Here is a 17,613-nt window from a genome sequence, read left to right as displayed (position 1 = left end):
ATCATACACCATGATCAAGTGGGGTTTATCCCAGGAATGCAAGCATTCTTCAATATACGTAAATCAATCAATGTGATAGACCATATTAACAAATTGAAGAATAAAACCCATATGATCTTCTCAATAGATGCAGAAGAAGCTTTTGACAAAATTCAGCACCCATTTAGGATAAAAACCCTCCAGAAAGGAGGCATAGAGAGAACTTACCTCAACATAATAAAGGCCATATATGACAAACCCACAGCCAACATCGTACTCAATGGTGAAAAAGTGAAACCATTTCCACTAAGATAAGGAACAAGACAAGGTTGCCCACTCGCACCACTATTATTCAACATTGTTTTGGAAGTTTTAGCCACAGAAATCAGAGAAGAAAAAGAAATAAAAGGAATACAAATTGGAAAAGAAGAAGTAAAGCTGTCACTGTTTGCAGATGATATGATACTATACATAGAGAATCCTAAAGATGCTACCAGAAAACTACTAGAGCTAATCAATGAATTTGGTAAAGTAGCAGGATACAAAATTAATGCACAGAAATCTCTGGCATTCCTATACACTAATGATGAAAAATCTTAAAGTGAAATTAAGGAAACACTCCCATTTACCATTGCAACAAAAAGAATAAAATACCTCAGAATAAACCTACCTAAGGAGAAAAAAGACCTGTATGCAGAAAACTATAAGACACTGATGAAAGAAATTAAAGATGATATGGAGAGATATTGCATGTTCTTGGATTGGAAGAATCAACATTGTGAAAATGACTCTACTACCCAAAGCAATCTACAGATTCAATGCAATTCCTATCAAACAACCACTGGCAGTTTTCACAGAACTAGAACAAAAAATTCCACAATTTGTATGGAAACACAAAAGACCCCGAATAGCCAAAGCAATCTTGAGAAAGAAAAATGGAGCTGGATGAATCAGGCTCCCTGACTTCAGACTACAGTACAAAGCTATAGTAATCAAGACAGTATGGTACTGGCACAAAAACAGAAATATAGATCAATGGAACAGGATAGAAAGCCCAGAGATAAACCCACACACATATGGTCACCTTATCTTTGATAAAGGAGGCAAGAATATACAATGGAGAAAAGACAGCCCCTTCAATAAGTGGTGCTGGGAAAACTGGACAGCTACATGTAAAGGAATGAAATTGGAACACTCCCTAACACCATACACAAAATTAAACTCCAAATGGATTAAAGACCTGAATGTAAGGCCAGAAACTATCAAACTCTTAGAGGAAAATACAGGCAGAACACTCTATGACATAAATCACAGCAAGATCCTTTTTGAAACACCTCCTAGAGAAATGGTAATAAAAACAGAAATAAACAAATGGGACCTTATAAAATTTAAAAGCTTTTGCACAGCAAAGGAAACCATAAACAAGACAAAACAACAACCCTTAGAGTGGGAGAAAATATTTGCAAATGAAGCAACTGACAAAGAATTAATCTCCAAAATTTACAAGCAGCTCATGAAGGTCAGTATCAGGAAAAAAAAGAACACAATCCAAAAATGGGCAGAAGACCTAAATAGACATTTCTCCAAAGAAGATATACAGATTGCCAACAAACACATGAAAGAATGCTCAACATCATTAATCATTAGAGAAATGCAAATCAAATCCACAATGAGATATCATCTCACACCAGTCAGAATGACCATCATCAAAAAATCTACAAACAATAAACGTTGGAGAGGGTGTGGAGAAAAGGGAACCCTCTTGCACTGTTGGTGCAAATGTAAATTGATACAGCCACTATGGAGAACGGTACGGAGGTTCCTCAAAAAGCTAAAAATAGCGTGGCCATACGACCCAGCAATCCCACTACTAGGCATATATCCTGAGAAAACCATAATTCAAATAGAATCATGTACCACAATGTTCATTGCAGCTCTATTTACAATAGCCAGGACATAGACGCAACCTAAATATCCGTTGACAGATGAATGGATAAAGAAGATGTGGCACATATATACAATGGAATATTACTCAGCCATAAAAAGAAACAAAATTGAGTGATTTGTAGTGAGGTGGATGTACCTAGAGTGTGTCATACAGAGTGAAGTAAGTCAGAAAGAGAAAAACAAATACCGTATGCTAACACATATATATGGAATCTAAAAAAAAAAAAAAAAGGTCATGAAGAACCTAGGCACATGATGGGAATAAATATGCAGACTTACTACAGAATGGACTTGAGGACATGGGGAGGGGCATGGGTAAGCCTGGACAAAGTGAGAGAGTGGCATGGACATATATACCCTACCAAATGTAAAACCGATAGCTAGTGGGAAGCAGCCACATAGCACAGGGAGATCAGCTCGGTGCTTTGTGACCACCTAGAAGTGTGGGATAGGGAGGGTGGGAGGGAGGGAGATGCAAGAGGGAAGAGATATGGGGATATATGTATATGTATAACTGATTCACTTTGTTATAAAGCAGAAACTAACACACCATTGTAAAGCAATTATACTCCAATAAAGATGTTAAGAAAAAAAAAAGAAGTTATATATCAAAACTGTTAGAAGGGCTTCCCTGGTGGCACAGTGGTTGAGAATCCATCTGCCAATGCAGGGACACGGGTTCGTGCCCCGGTCCGGGAACATCCCACATGCCGCGGTGTGGCTGGGCCCGTGAGCCATGGCCGCTGGGCCTGCGCATCCGGAGCCTGTGCTCTGCAACGGGAGAGGCCACAACAGTGAGAGGCCCACATACCGCAAAAAAAAAAAAAAAAAAAGAAAAAACTGTTAGGAAAAGGCATTCCTAAACACTGGGATAAGGAATAGCGTAATCAATATAAACAGGGACAGACAATAAAAGTCAATAACAAATGTTTTGTTAAGTATTGCCTCTTACCAGCAGGATTCACATACACTTGTTGACTCCAGTAGGACATTTGTATCTGATGAGTGAAGAAATTATCTAAGAGAACATAATTAGGTCAAACCTTTAAAACGTAGAAAACATCACTATCAGGGCAAGTGACACTAAACAGAGCACTGTGATGAAAGCAGTAAAAACTGAGTAACCTTGTAAGTGATTTGTATTAACTTTATCCTAACTTTGCAAAATGGGTGCTTTTCAATAAAGAAATTGGAAAGTCAATTGAGCTGGGGGAGTGAGGAGAGGATATATACAGATAGGCAGACTGATAGAAAAATAAATATCTCTTCTGTGTCTAAGCATTTTGTATATAGCCCCACCTCTACCATTTGTTGAGCCATGTGCCTCCCAGGCACCAGGCACTTTGCATCTGTTATCTTGTTTATTTCCAACCACAGCCTTGTGAGGTCTGGATAATGGCTCTTGGAGGGCTATCCATAGCTCCTGAAACCCACTATCAGCAACCCTTCCCTCTATCTGCTCATAAGACTAATTGGGCCAGCTCTCAAAAATACTGTATGGAAACAAATTTTCAGGATTTATGATCTGCATGGTGATCTCACACATCCTCCAGCAGGTGATCTAAGAAAAATGCAAAACCAGATATGAGGAGTAGATTGTTGTAGCAGAGAGAAAACAAGCTGAAATGTCATGAGTACATTTGGTTCTATTCTTGGTTCCTGGCTCTGTTGTTCATAAGTTTGGTGATCTTAGTTAAGTCATTGCAACTCTCCAACTCCCCAAGCCTGGGGACCTCATATTCACATCAGAATGACCACCATTTTAGTCAAGAGTTTTTTAATTGTATCAGACATGCTTAGGCAAAAGGTAAGATTACCAGAGTTATACAGAGATGTTGCTGGAAATGTAGCTAAATTTCCTCAGAATTTTGGACCAGAAACTACAATGTTTCTAGGAACCTGAATAACTCCTTTTGGAGGCAGACACTCCAAAACCAACCAGCAGGCCTAAATTTGAACCCTAATTTTGCCACTTAAACTGATTTGCTAATAGTGCTTAATATAGTATATGGCCCAATATAGGCATTCAATAAATGGAAGCTATTTTCTCATGATTTTATCATCGGGAATAATTCAATAATAATCAGTGACATATTTCCTCCAAGGGGTTGTGAGAATATATTTCATAAACCATTAGGTTTGCAGAAGTAGTGTAGAGAAATTACTAAGAGTTCAGCCTCTGGAGTCAGTTTGCTTGACTTCCAATTCCAACCCTGCCACCTATTAGCTGTGTGACTTTAAGAACATAATTGTAGATTATGATAAGAAACCATTTGTTTAATGGCGAAGATTAAATGAGCTAATATGTATAAAACATTTAAACTGAGTCCTGGTGGTTACTAAATATTCAGTAAGTATTAGTTACAAAATTATTTTTTTTTAATTTTTATGTGTTTAGGCATAAAAAGTCTAGGTAAACTAAAGGGATTTCTGAAAGAAATCAGAAACCAGTGTGACAGCTACAACAAAGTGGCATTTAATGGGAAAATACAACTTAACTTCGCCCCTAGTCTGTCCTTCTTGTATTTCACTTTCCCTTTTCTTCTTTTCCAAGTCATCAGGAATAAAGAAATGACTAAACTGACATCATTTAACTGACTTACCATACATTCTAGTGCAGCATCAGCATCACCCAGGAACCTGTTGGAAATGTACATGCTCAGGCACCTGGCAGACTGGATCAGAAGCTCTTTGGTGTGTACAGGGGTGTGAGGCAGGGGCAGCATGCTGTGTTTCAACAACCCTCCACATGACCCGGAGGCAAGCTCAAGTAGGAGGACTCTGGCTGCAGATTAGAATTACCTGTGGGAATTAAATACAGATCTGTATAGATGCCAGTGCCCTATCCTGAAACAGTTGGATCAAATCACTGAGGATGGGGCCGGGACAACAATACAGATATTTTTAAAAGGTAACAAAAACCTCCCCCTACTGTAGCCAAAAAGAGAATCACTGCAATTAATCTACTCCACACAATCATGATGCAAGTGGCTCTGAGGCCATCACCAAGGATGCCTCTGAAAAGCATGAAAATGGAGGTGGAGTTGCTTTTAAGCATCTCTAATCCTCACATTATAGATACTTTAGTACTCTAAGACCTCCCCTTTCCTCATCTCAGGGCACACTCCTCACGTGCATCTGATTCCATAAGGAAACCAGTTCTTAGATCTTTCATTCCTACTGATAGAAAATCTCAGTCAACCCAGAAGAACATTTTAAGTGAAAGTTTATACATCAGCCAAATGAAATTTCAGGCACTGGCAAAATGGAGTGTATAAGGGGACAGGGAATGGGGGATGCTTTCCAATGTTTCCTGTTAATTACCCAGCCTGTTTTCTCAGCTACAATGAATTATAGAGCACTGATTATTTATTATATTGAGTGGCATACCTTAATGAATACTAATTCATTTCAAACATTTTTGGCAAACCTCAGGAGGAACTGAACTAACTCTGTATCGTTCTGAGAACAGCCACTCAGCAGCAGCAAAGGTGCTAATTGGTAGATTTAAGAGCAGTGAACACACAACCTGCAAAGATATTTGAAGGCAGAAAATGGATGCACATTCTAATATGGCCTAGAATGATAAAATTTCTATTATGGTGTGTAACAAAAATAAAGCCATTTTAATGGAATCATGTCAAAGGACCCATGTCTCCTGTTTTGAAAACAAATGTACTGGCTTCCAGTCAACATTTCCAGGGCTTAGCAGCAGGAGGTCATTACCCTTTGACAATGTTCAGTTACTCAGACATTACCTCCAATTAACAGGTTTTAAATACAAGGATTTCTCTTTTATTGAAAATGGTGTTATTTTTTAAATAAGTAACTATAGAAGTTTTTCAGTAATCTTGTCTCACTGAGCGGGATGATTACATTTCCTCCTATAAACACACACATACACACACACATCTGAGTCAGCAGAGTACTTGTAGGTGTCCTTGAACCTTTTCAAAGCATGGTAGACAAATATTCTAAATATTCTAATTTTTATATAAACAGTTCACAAAGACATCTTTCTCATCTCAAAAAAAATCAAAAAACAAACAAAAGCTAAAAAGCACTTCCCCATGTTGTTGTAGCCAAGATATTCTGAGTGTTTAAAATTTCCAAAATAAAGTACAAATGAAATTTTTATCAGTTGTAATGAATTATGTTTTCTGTCTCATTTCAGAAGGTATTACGGAATCCTGGATGAGGGCCAGAAGCTCCGAGGAGAATTTTTAACACCCTCTCAGTAGACACATTTATAGCTTTTAACTATACAGAGCACCGGTGTTATCAGTGCATAGCAGGGAAATGATTAAAATGTTCCAGGCAAACTTAAACTTCGTTGTCCTTAGGTGGAAATGAAGCATCATTCTGGGCTGAAACCTCCAATTATATAAGATAGGAAGTCACAGAAAGACATCAGATTTGTACACTGTCAGTCTATACGGCAGATGGTAGTGTCTGGCAGTGCCTTTTTTATAACATAAAATATTATTATAAAAATATTCACAGAAGACATTTTTAGTTCCTTTACTTAATATGTGGAAAAATTAGAGATTTCTATAGAAATTAGAGGTTTAATAACCAACACTATGAAACAGTAATTTTCTTTGAAATCTATGCATTAACTATTCTGTCATTTCTAAGAGAACTTTTTATAGTTGGAAGTCATCTGGTATTTTCATCTCTCCCTCTCTCTTTCTCTTTTTCTCTCTCTCCCTCCCTCTTAGCCATCTATTTAAATTCAACCTAAATCTATATGTTTTTATACAACAGTCAAATCACACTATAGTGTGTTGTGGTGTGCTGTAAATCACATTTTAGCCTTCCCCAATGTTATTACAAAAGAATTGCCTTTATCTCAAAGGGGATATTTCCTTATAGATGAGGTTTCTTGCAGGTAAAAGTCTCCTGAGAGCTACACTTTTGAGTGGCATGTTCTTAAGCACATTGCATTATGTGTCAGTACAATTAGCATATTCTTCCGGATTGTAAAAAGTAACAATAGCTGACAGCTGAATATGTAGGGAAATGGTCTGTAAAACTATCTAAGAACTAGGAAACCCAGTCCTTGTGTGGAACAAGCAGAAATAGCAGTTTCTGAAACTACTCATTTGAAAATGAATGGAGGAAGATTAGACTCCCAGATGGATAGCCCATTCCTGTCTTATACTGAGACATCATGTTCAGTGTTGATATAGTCTGAGGAGCAAAGGGAGCCCAGGGGGTAGCCGAAAGAGAGGGAACAGAAATGGAAATATCCCAGCCTGGTTTTGGCAAAACACAGAAGATGTATCAATATAGCAATGGAAATGTCCCCAAAGATTTTCAAAGAATCTTACTAGCTGGAAAAAGGTTTCTGTGTGCTCAGAAATGTTCTATTGCAGCAGTGAGTGTTCTCAAACTGCCAAAGCACTGAGTCTGGTTCTTCCCACCAGAATGAGCCTGGAAATGTGGGCAGTGAGCTCCACTGCATAACTAGACACAGATTCAGAATGTGCAAAACCCACTGTTAGGTAGAAAACCACAACAAAGGCAAAAGAGCCACAGCCCCAAACCACGATTTTAGAGAATTTTATAAGGCCACCCTCTTAATTATATATACTGGTAGGGTATTTTAAGGAGCTGAAGGAGTATTAGGGTGGCCTGAGAAACAGCATGCTGTCTTAATTCCCTGGTGCATACTTGTTATTTTGATATACTTGTTTAATTTCAAATGTAAATGATAGGAATAAAAATGCCTGAGATCATTCCTATAGCTATCTTTTCTTTGTCCTAAATCTCATTTTTGTAGATAAAGATTATTGAAATTCAAAGATTTTCATTTACAAATAAAATTGGAGAATTAAAAAATATTAGAATCAAGCCCCTAGCCTAGGGAAATACCGCAGCTTGAGGACACGTTATTCATTGCAACATGTCACTCCCCTCACTCTCCACACGTCCATACGTAAACCTGAGAAATCCCTGTGGATCAAAGAAGTCACTGGAAAGGGCCCAGACAGTCTCATCATTATGAATTTTACTCTAAATTTACAAATCCATGTAACACCACCACACATTAAGTAAACCATACACGTCTACTTCAAATCAAAATGCACACCCCAATCCCAGCTGTAACTTGATTCCAGTCACCCACTATTGCCTCTAAAACTTTTTACTGCTGCAGAAGCCCTCTCACAGTAAGAACACTGGAACTAACTCATTTACATGTTTTTGTGCTACAACTGCTTGCCCTTGTAGACAAAGAAGCATAGTACTTCCATGAAGTCCAGAGCTTCAAGTGTCCCTTATTTATATTGAAATTTCATTATTAAAAACACATCAGAGTCTCCTGGAGGTTCTCTTTTATAGTACAAAGACTTCTAGGAAGTCTATCTTTTTAAGTCCATACACTTTAGAGAGTCAACGTACTTCTAGAATGATAGAAGAGGGGGGTCAAAACTGTGTGGCTGAGAGGTAGGTTGTGGCATGACGAACACAAACATCTTGAATACATTGCCTGGAATCAGTTCCAATAAGTGGCTCCCTGTGGTAGGCAACTTCTAAGGTAACAGATATTTGGGGCATTTTTCTCTTCCCTGAAGTAACTAGAGGTCATCCTCAAAGACTGCCCTGGCAAATGCCAGTTAATCTTTGGGATAGGTATAACTTTGGATCAATCAGTCATTGACATCAATACATTATTTATTTCTTACTTCAATTAATATTTATTGAGGCCCCCAGTATGCAGTTGTCATTGTACTAGATGCCAGGGATAACACAGTACTCACCCAGAGGAGAGGAACAGTAAAGTGCAGATTAAAGTGGATCTGTAGGGAAAAAAAAATGAAATAAATAAATCAGGTGGAATTGTAGAAATAAGAATTCATTTCAAATCTTGGTTAATTCTGATGTAACGAACTCATATTACATTGGATTATTTCTGAAAATCATGGACCTCTTAGTTAACCTCACATAACCAGCTCAACATCCTTCTCCTTTGTGTCATTGCTAAAATATGATGGACACTTTGATTTTTTAACTTTGATACTTATGAAAAGGATACCTGCATAAAAATGAAATTAAATATTCAATCATAGGTATATGACTCCTTTTCCTGAGATATCCAAGAAACATAGAAGGATTTGGTTTTTCCAAATGCTTTGGTTAAATAAGGATGTCCAGATAGGCTATCAGAGCCTGGTCTCACAGTGGACTCATACCTGCTACAGTCAATCAATTGTTTACTGAGAATCACAGGCCAAAGTACTTTGTGATTGGGGCACAAAGAGACATGAAACTCATTCCCAGTTTAAAATATAGATGACAAGCAGAGAAGTACACACATAGTTAACTAAAAATCATATAAGTTCTTGACTTGTTAACTGACAAATATCCAGAGAGTGTAGGTAATAAAAACTAATTCTGGGTGGAGCATACATTCTATTTCCTGATCTATGAACCTCTCTGTTACAGTCTACATGAACACCTACTCATTTTTATATCAAACTCGTAACACCTGGCTGACATGTTAAAAGCCAGAAATTGTGGTTGGTTCATTAAGGTAAGTGCTACTTATGCATCTCTGTATAATCAGAATGTAGCATGATATATTGAATCACAAAGCATGAGAAAATAAATGCTTTTTTTAAAAAAGTGCTTGATTTAAGAACACACAGAACATAGAAGCTTTTCTGGTAATGCTGAGTAATATAAGTTTTTGAGTTATATGGTTGTAGAGGAATATGAGAGTTAACTAAAACAAATCTTGTTCAACAACATAGAAAATGTAAGGTATAAGTCACACCCTAATTTGTTCAGGAAATTTTGTAGGAAAAAAAAGGAAATACTATTCTCTAATTATCCATTGGAAGTCATGTTAATGTAATTTTGTTCAGAGAACTATTGAAGGGACAATGAAATGTAAATTTTATTTTACTAAGAAACCATCCTGGAACTCAATCTTGTACACATAATATTAGTGATTTAGAGTCAGAAGAATTTTTGGTTATTTGGTGATTGAATAAATGTTCAGCATATACATTCTTTCAAAGTACAAACATAAGTCTATGACTATATATTTAATTTCATTTTTATGCAGTTATCCATTTTATAAGTATCAAAGTTAAAAAATTAAACTGTCCATAACACTTTTTAGCAATGCAATTGACAAAAAGTAATAAGATATATAGATAATATCACATAATGTGTTTATATATATAGATATATATGTACATGTGTATTTAAAGGGACAAAGAGTTATGACTATAAATTCACTGTAATTTCAAATGGAAAAAGAAATGGGAAATTCCACAATGCAATATATTCCCTTTCTACATTCAAACATTCAAACTGCCAAATTCTACCACTTTTTCTTTACAAAATTTCTAAAATCCATCTGTTCCATGATGAAATATACATTTTATCCTACTTTCAAACATATCAACCACCTCATTTCCTACATCACAGTCTCCTTGAATGCAGGGATTTGTTAAACATGTGTTCGGTCAAGCCAAAATAATGGAATGGGTAGAACAGGCTCTTCTCTTTCTCCCTCCTTACTTTGTATGCCTGACTGTCATTTCCACCTTGTCCCCTGACTACCGATGAATTCAGAAAAGCCCATGTGTTCCCCTTCTAGGCTAATGACCCCTAGTTCTGCTTGTAGTTATTTCTCTCTCTACATAGTCTTCTCATTGAACCCACTAATCAGATCTCAATTTAGAATGTAATTTAATTCATTACATAAACTACAGTGAAATGTTAATAACTGCAAGGATGTAATCAGCTCCTAGAGATATTTATATTTTAAAGGTTGACTATTATTCAATAAACAAAGTATTAATTTAGCACTGCCTTGGCACTGGCTATGAAGCATTGGCTGAGTGATACACAAAAGATATAGAACAGATTGTCCCTGTTCTTAAGGAGTTTAACACTGTTTGGGTTGGTGGAGACATTGCTAATATGAAAACTTTGAGTTAATTTGTCAATCTTTGGTTCCAATACAAGTGGAATTTTCAGTTGGAAGCATTCAAGGTGGGATGGAGTAGGTAGAAAAATCTTCAGGAAGGATTTCAGTCATTAACAGAACCTTGAGAAGCACCTTGGATTTGAAAAAGTAGAGGCAATGATTGAGGTTATTTTTGAAGCTGGAAAGAGAATAAAGAAAGGGACAGATTTCTGTGCATTAATTTTGTATCCTGCTACTTTACCAAATTCATTGATTAGCTCTAGTAGTTTTCTGGTAGCGTCTTTAGGATTCTCTATGTATAGTATCATGTCATCTGCAGACAGTGACGGCTTTACTTCTTCTTTTCCAACTTGGATTCCTTTCATTTCTTTTTCTTCTCTGATTGCTGTGGTTAAAACTTCCAAAACTATGTTGAATAATATTGGTGACAATGGGCAACCTTGTCTTGTTCCTGAGCTTAGTGGAAACTACTAGAGCTAATCAATGAATTTGGTAACGTAGCAGGACACAAAATTAATGCACAGAAATCTCTTGCATTCCTATACACTCATGATGAAAAATCTGTAAGTGAAATTAAGAAAACACTCCCATTTACCATTCCAACAAAAAGAATAAAATACCTAGGAATAAACCTACCTAATGAGGAAAAAAACCTGTATGCAGAAAATTATAAGACACTGATGAAAGAAATTAAAGATGATACAAATAGATGGAGAGATACTCCATGTTCTTGGATTGGAAGAATCAACATTGTGAAAATGACTATATTACCCAAAGCAATCTACAGATTCAATGCAATCTCTATCAAACTACAACTGGCATTTTCCACAGAACTAGAACAAAAAATTTCACAATTTGTATGGAAACACAAAAGACCTCGAATAGCCAAAGCAATCTTGAGAAAGAAAAACGGAGCTGGAGGCATCAGACTCCCTGACTTCAGACTATATTACAAAGCTACAGTAATCAAGACAGTATGGTACTGGCACAAAAACAGAAATATAGATTAATGGAACAGGATAGAAAGCCCAGAGATAAACCCATGCACATATGGTCACCTTATCTTTGCTAAAGGAGGCAAGAATATACAATGGAGAAAAGACAGCCCCTTCAATAAGTGGTGCTGGGAAAACTGGACAGCTACATGTAAAAGAATGAAATTGGAACACTCCCTAACACCATACACAAAAATAAACTCAAAATGGATTAAAGACCTAAATGTAAGGCCAGACACTATTGAACTCTTAGAGTAAAACATAGGCAGAACACTCTATGACATAAATCACAGCAAGATCCTTTTTGACCCACCTCCTAGAGAAATGGAAATGAGAACAAAAATAAACAAATGGGACCTAATGAAACTTCAAAGCTTTCACACAGCAAAGGAAACCATAAACAAGACGAAAACACAACCCTCAGAATGGGAGAAAATATTTGCTAATGAAGCAAGCAGCTCAGGCAGCTCAATATCAAAAAAACAAAGAACCCAATCCAAAAATGGGCAGAAGACCTAAATACACATTTCTCCAAAGAAGATATACAGATTGTCAACAAACACATGAAAGAATGCGCAACATCATTAATCATTAGAGAAATGCAAATCAAAACTACAACGAGATATCATCTCACACCAGTCAGAATGGCCATCATCAAAAAATCTAGAAACAATAAATGCTGGAGAGGGTGTGGAGAAAAGGGAACTCTCTTGCACTGTTGGTGGGAATGAAAATTGATACAGCCACTATGGAGAACAGTATGGAGGTTTTTTAAAAAACTAAAAATACAACCTACCATACGACCCAGCAATCCCACTACTGGGCATATACCTTGAGAAAACCAAGCAACCTAAGTGTCCATCAACAGATGAATGGATAAAGAAGATGTGGCACATACATATGATGGAATATTGCTCAGCCATAAATAGAAACAAAAATGAGTTGTTTGTAGTGAGGTGGATAGACCTAGAGTCTGTCATACAGAGTGAAGTAAGTCAGAAAGAGAAAAACAAATACTGTATGCTAACACATATATATGGAATCTAAAAAAAAAGTGGTCATGAAGAACCTAGGGGCAAGATTGGAATAAAGACACAGATCTACTAGAGAATGGACTTGAGGACATGGGGAGGGTGAAGGGTAAGCCTGGACAAAGTGAGAGAGTGGCATGGACATATATACACTACCAAATGTAAAACCGATAGCTAGTGGGAAGCAGCCACGTAGCACAGGGAGATCACCTCTGTGCTTTGTGACCACCTAGAGGGGTGAGATAGGGAGGGTGGGGGGGAGGGAGACGCAAGAGGGAAGAGATATGGGGATATATGTATATGTATAGCTGATTCACTTTGTTATTAAGTAGAAACTAACACACCATTGTAAAGCAATTATACTCCAATAAAGATGTTTAAAAAAAAAAAGAAAAGAAAGAGACAGAGATAGGAAACAAAATAGCCTGTGCAAGGGACACTTTGGAGGCTAGACTAATCGAATAGGATGTCTGCTAGCCAGCCAGATCAGCAGATTCACCCCTCGGGATAAAGCAGGCAAGGGTTATATCTATTGGGAAGTGCACCATAGTGCAGTGAAAAATAAATTCAGGTAGGTTGAGTAGAATGTTCATTTTCTATTGCTGCTTTCCTTTCTGGAGGCTGTAGGGAATGATCCTTTTCCTTACATTTTCCAGCTTCTAGATGCTGCCCAAATTCTTTATCCCACCAAAGATGCCCACGACCTAATCCTGGGAACCTGGGAATAGGTTACCTACATGGCAAATGGGACTTTACAGGTGTGATTAAGTTAGGAACCTTGATATAAAAAGATTATTTTGGAATTGCCAGCTGGGCTCAATCTTAACACATGGGTCCTTCAAATCAGTGAAACTTTACCAACCATGATCAAAAGGAGATATGACCACAGAAGAATGGTCAGATAAATGCAATATTTTCGCCTCTGAAGTTAGAGGTAGGGGGCCAAGATCCAAGGGATGTGGGCAGTTTATAAAACCTGGGAAGGCAAGAAATGGACTATCCCCTAGAGCATTCCAAAAGGAACAATAGCCCAGTCCAATAGCTCAATTGTACCCCCGTGAGACATCAGACTTCTCACCTACATAAATGGAAGATAACAAGTCTGTGCTGTTTTTAGCCATAGAAAAGAATAAGCCTGAGATGGATGGACCTAGAGTCTGTCATACAGAGTGAAGTAAGTCAGAAAGAGAAAAACAAATACCGTATGCTAACACATATATATGGAATCTAAAAAATAAATAAATAAAAGACGCAGACATAGAGAATGGACTTGAGGACACGGGGAGGGGGAAGGGTAAGCTGGGATGAAGTGAGAGAGTAGCGTGGACTTATATATACTACCAAACGTAAAATAGATAGTTAGTGGGAAGCAGCCACATAGCACAGGGAGATCAGCTCGGTGCTTTGTGACTACCTAGAGGGGTGGGATAGGGAGGGTGGGAGGGAGGGAGACGCAAGAGGGAAGAGATATGGGGATATATGTATATGTATAGCTGATTCACTTGAAACTAACACACCATTGTAAAGCAATTATACTCCAATAAAGATGTTAAAAAAAGTTTCAAAAAAAGAATAAGCGTACCTAAGTGCTTAAATAAGTGTATATTATCTACAAATAAAAAGCATCATACTCTATTCAGATTCCTCTTCTCCTGTTAAACAACATTTGCCACCCCCAGTGTTAGGAGCTAAGTAAGAGTCCAGTAAATAACTGTATATTTATTTTCATTGATTCTGAACTATGATTTTTCTAAAGTCTTTCATATATTTGTAGTGAAGATGTCATAAAGGTAGTACATAACACTATCGTAAAAAATAGAACAACCAATCTTGTAAAAAAATTTCTAGAACAAGAAAATCTTTCAACAAACCATTCTTCAAATAAACCATATTTGATACTAAGTTGCTTTTTTCACTATAAGGAAAATGAGACACAAAGAAATTAAGTTACTTAAAATCTTAAAGTTGGTGAGTGGCAAAACCAGGATCTGAACTTAGGTTCCTATGGCTCTTCATTACTGGACCAGTTAAGTGCATTTGTTTTCTTAGAATTTGATAGCGTTCTAAGAAGGCTAGCGCTTCCACCCTAGGAAAATCGTCCCCTGACAGTCTATTACATTTTACTTCCAAGTCATGCAGAAAAGAAAGAATAAGAAAGTGAAGAGGATCCAATACAGAAGTGTTTTGCAAGTCTGGAGGATTTGTATGGATGTAAACTCATAAGAGAAGCCACATAGGCTAAGTCATCTTTGCCCTTTGTTACAAATGAATGTATAAAGGTCATTCCTTCTTAGAACTCTACTTCCGTGCTCTCTTTAGAAAGCCTGCTGCACCAGTCACAGAGCTGCCCTCAGATCTCTTTTCAAGGAGGACTTGCCATAGACGTGCTGTCAACCAACAGCCTCTAGTTGCAGCAGCTCTGGATTCCACCCAGGTGTTTGCTGTGAGAACACACTCTCCATGGGCAGCTCTGGCCAGTGATGGCAGAGGTAACAAGTTCTAGGACCTGGCCATTTTTGCCCACCACAGGCCCTTCTTATAGGCACCCTCCCCTGTGGAGTTACTCACTGGGCTGGCTGCCACTTTGTCTGGGCATCCCTGTTTTCTTTCAATTTATGTTATTGAAGTATAGTTGATTTACAATGTTGTGTTCATTTCTGCTGTACAGCAAAGTGATTCAGTTATACATATACATACATTCTTTTTAAAATTCTTTTCCATTATGGTTTCTCACAGGATATTGAATATAGTTCCTGTGTCATACAGTAGGACCTTGTTGTTTATCCATTCTATATATAATAGTTTTCATCTGCTAATCCCAAACTCCCCATCCATCCCTCCCCCACACCCCACCCCTTGGCAACCACAAGCTTGTTCTCTATGTCTATGAGTCTGTTTCTCTTTCATAGATAAGTTAATTTGTGTCGTAGTTTGGATTGCACATATGAGTGATATCATATGGTATTTCTCTTTCTCTGTCCGACTCACTTCACTTAGTATGATAATCTCTAGGTCCATCCATGTTGCTGCAAATGGCATTATTTCACTTTCTTATAGCTGAGTAATATTCCATGGTGTATATATGAACCATATCTTCTTTATCCATTCACCTGTCAATGGACATTTAGGCTATCTCCATGTCTTGGCTATTGTGAACAGTGGGAAGCAGTGTTTTCTGAGACTCTTTCCATCCAATTCTCCATCCTGCCTCCCTCATTTCACAGGTGTCAGACCTGCATCATAGTCTGAAGTTTTCCCCTTCTCTTCCTCCCTCTCCTTGTATCTTCAATGCATCCTACCTCCAGTATATCTTCTGCACTTGTAACTCAGTCTTAGCCCCAGCTTCCACTGCCCCTGAAGTGACACTCCAAGGTCCAATGATTACAAGAAGTTCAGGAGTCCACTTCCCCACCAAAATAAACTAAGACACGCTTTAAAATAACAAGGCTACTTTTCCTCCTATGCGAATCAATTGCTGGTAACCAGGAATTTCTGCTCAGCAGGTGGCCACCTGGATGCATAGTCAATGTTGTTCCACCAGAGCATCACAGGAGAGGCACGCGGGTGGCAACAAGAGTGAAAACTATCTATAAATACTTCCAATCTCCTTGCCAGAAAAGCTGGTGTGTTCTGTTGTTTCATCCATACCTGCAAAGAACAACCTGTGCCTTTATTTCCATCTGCTGCTGTGAGAAAATCAAACCTGTACTTCCTCACTGAGCATATTCCCAGCCTTTGCTTACATTCATACGGCCTGTCACCCTTTCATTTTATTAACACAGGAATGAATTATGAGCCGCCAGAGGAAGTATCATATCTAATGCCATATCTGAGATCACTTCAAGATTATGATTTCTTCTCCAAAATTATTCTAATGCTATTTACAAAAATAATCACGCACATAGCATGTGGTTGAATTTTACCTGAACCATTTACTAGTTCTATTATAAACCTTTGTTTTTCCTTTGCTTTCAACATGGCATATGTGCTGTTTTTTTATACTCTGGTAAAGCAACTTGACAGTTGGTAGCTGTCTGGCTGTTTATTCAACATATGTACCACTTAATGCACAGGTCTCAGTGAGACAGTCCCCAAAGTCAATGCAACTGGGATAAAAGTCAACAAATAGAGCTTTGCAGGGAGCGCATTTACTTGGGGAGAGTTAAGTATTTGAAAGGTGTTTAGCAGTTAAGATTTAAGCCTAATGTCATAAGAATTTACAGGGTCAGCATCTCCCCCAGCACAGCACATCCTCTGGATTTCACATAGGAGCTCCATATGTTAGGAAATCATCTTTTTAATTAGATCTCTGTAGCCTCATTCTAAGTTACCACTGTCACAAGTCCTGGATAAAATCCTATTCTCAGGAAACCTTTCAGTAAACAGTTAGCTGTAGGTTCTTACAAGAAGATATGGAGACAGATTCTCCCACATTGCAAGTGATTTTAAATTAGCTGCTCTGGAAAGTGGTGGGTGCAGTGTTATTTCAACATCCTCATCTGTTACCTGAGGCTTTTCCCCAAGGAAAGCAAAATGTGCTCAGTAGTGTGCACTTCTGAAAGTAGAACTGGTTAGGGAGTTCTGTAGCCTGTTCTGGCCTGTCTGGACTAGCAGATGGGATGAAACAGAAATTCCCATCCCATTTTGGCCACTAGGACTTCTCAAACGTGAATCCATCTGAGAAGTAAAGTTTCCTGAAATTTTAGTAATGTTC

At 37.8% G+C, this 17,613-nt stretch overlaps 1 long non-coding RNA gene across 1 annotated transcript in view; it reads right to left on the bottom strand.

Moving 5' to 3' along the window:
- Nucleotides 1-2,877: 2,877 nt before the first annotated feature.
- Nucleotides 2,878-17,613, bottom strand: part of LOC114892618 — a 34,089-nt gene continuing 19,353 nt past the window's right edge. Inside the window, exons 2-4 of the long non-coding RNA XR_003792759.1 lie at nt 8,691-8,729; nt 4,530-4,728; nt 2,878-2,944 (exon numbers count right to left, since the gene is read on the bottom strand). This is a non-coding gene — a long non-coding RNA (uncharacterized LOC114892618). The remainder of the gene's footprint in view (nt 2,945-4,529; nt 4,729-8,690; nt 8,730-17,613) is intronic.

Source organism: Monodon monoceros, unplaced genomic scaffold (assembly GCF_005190385.1).
Source record: "Monodon monoceros isolate NGI ecotype Baffin Bay Population unplaced genomic scaffold, NGI_Narwhal_1 Super_Scaffold_12, whole genome shotgun sequence".
Lineage (NCBI taxonomy): Eukaryota > Metazoa > Chordata > Mammalia > Artiodactyla > Monodontidae > Monodon > Monodon monoceros.
The sequence above is the reverse complement of the archived record's forward strand: the minus strand, read 5'-3'. Positions and strand labels throughout refer to the sequence as shown.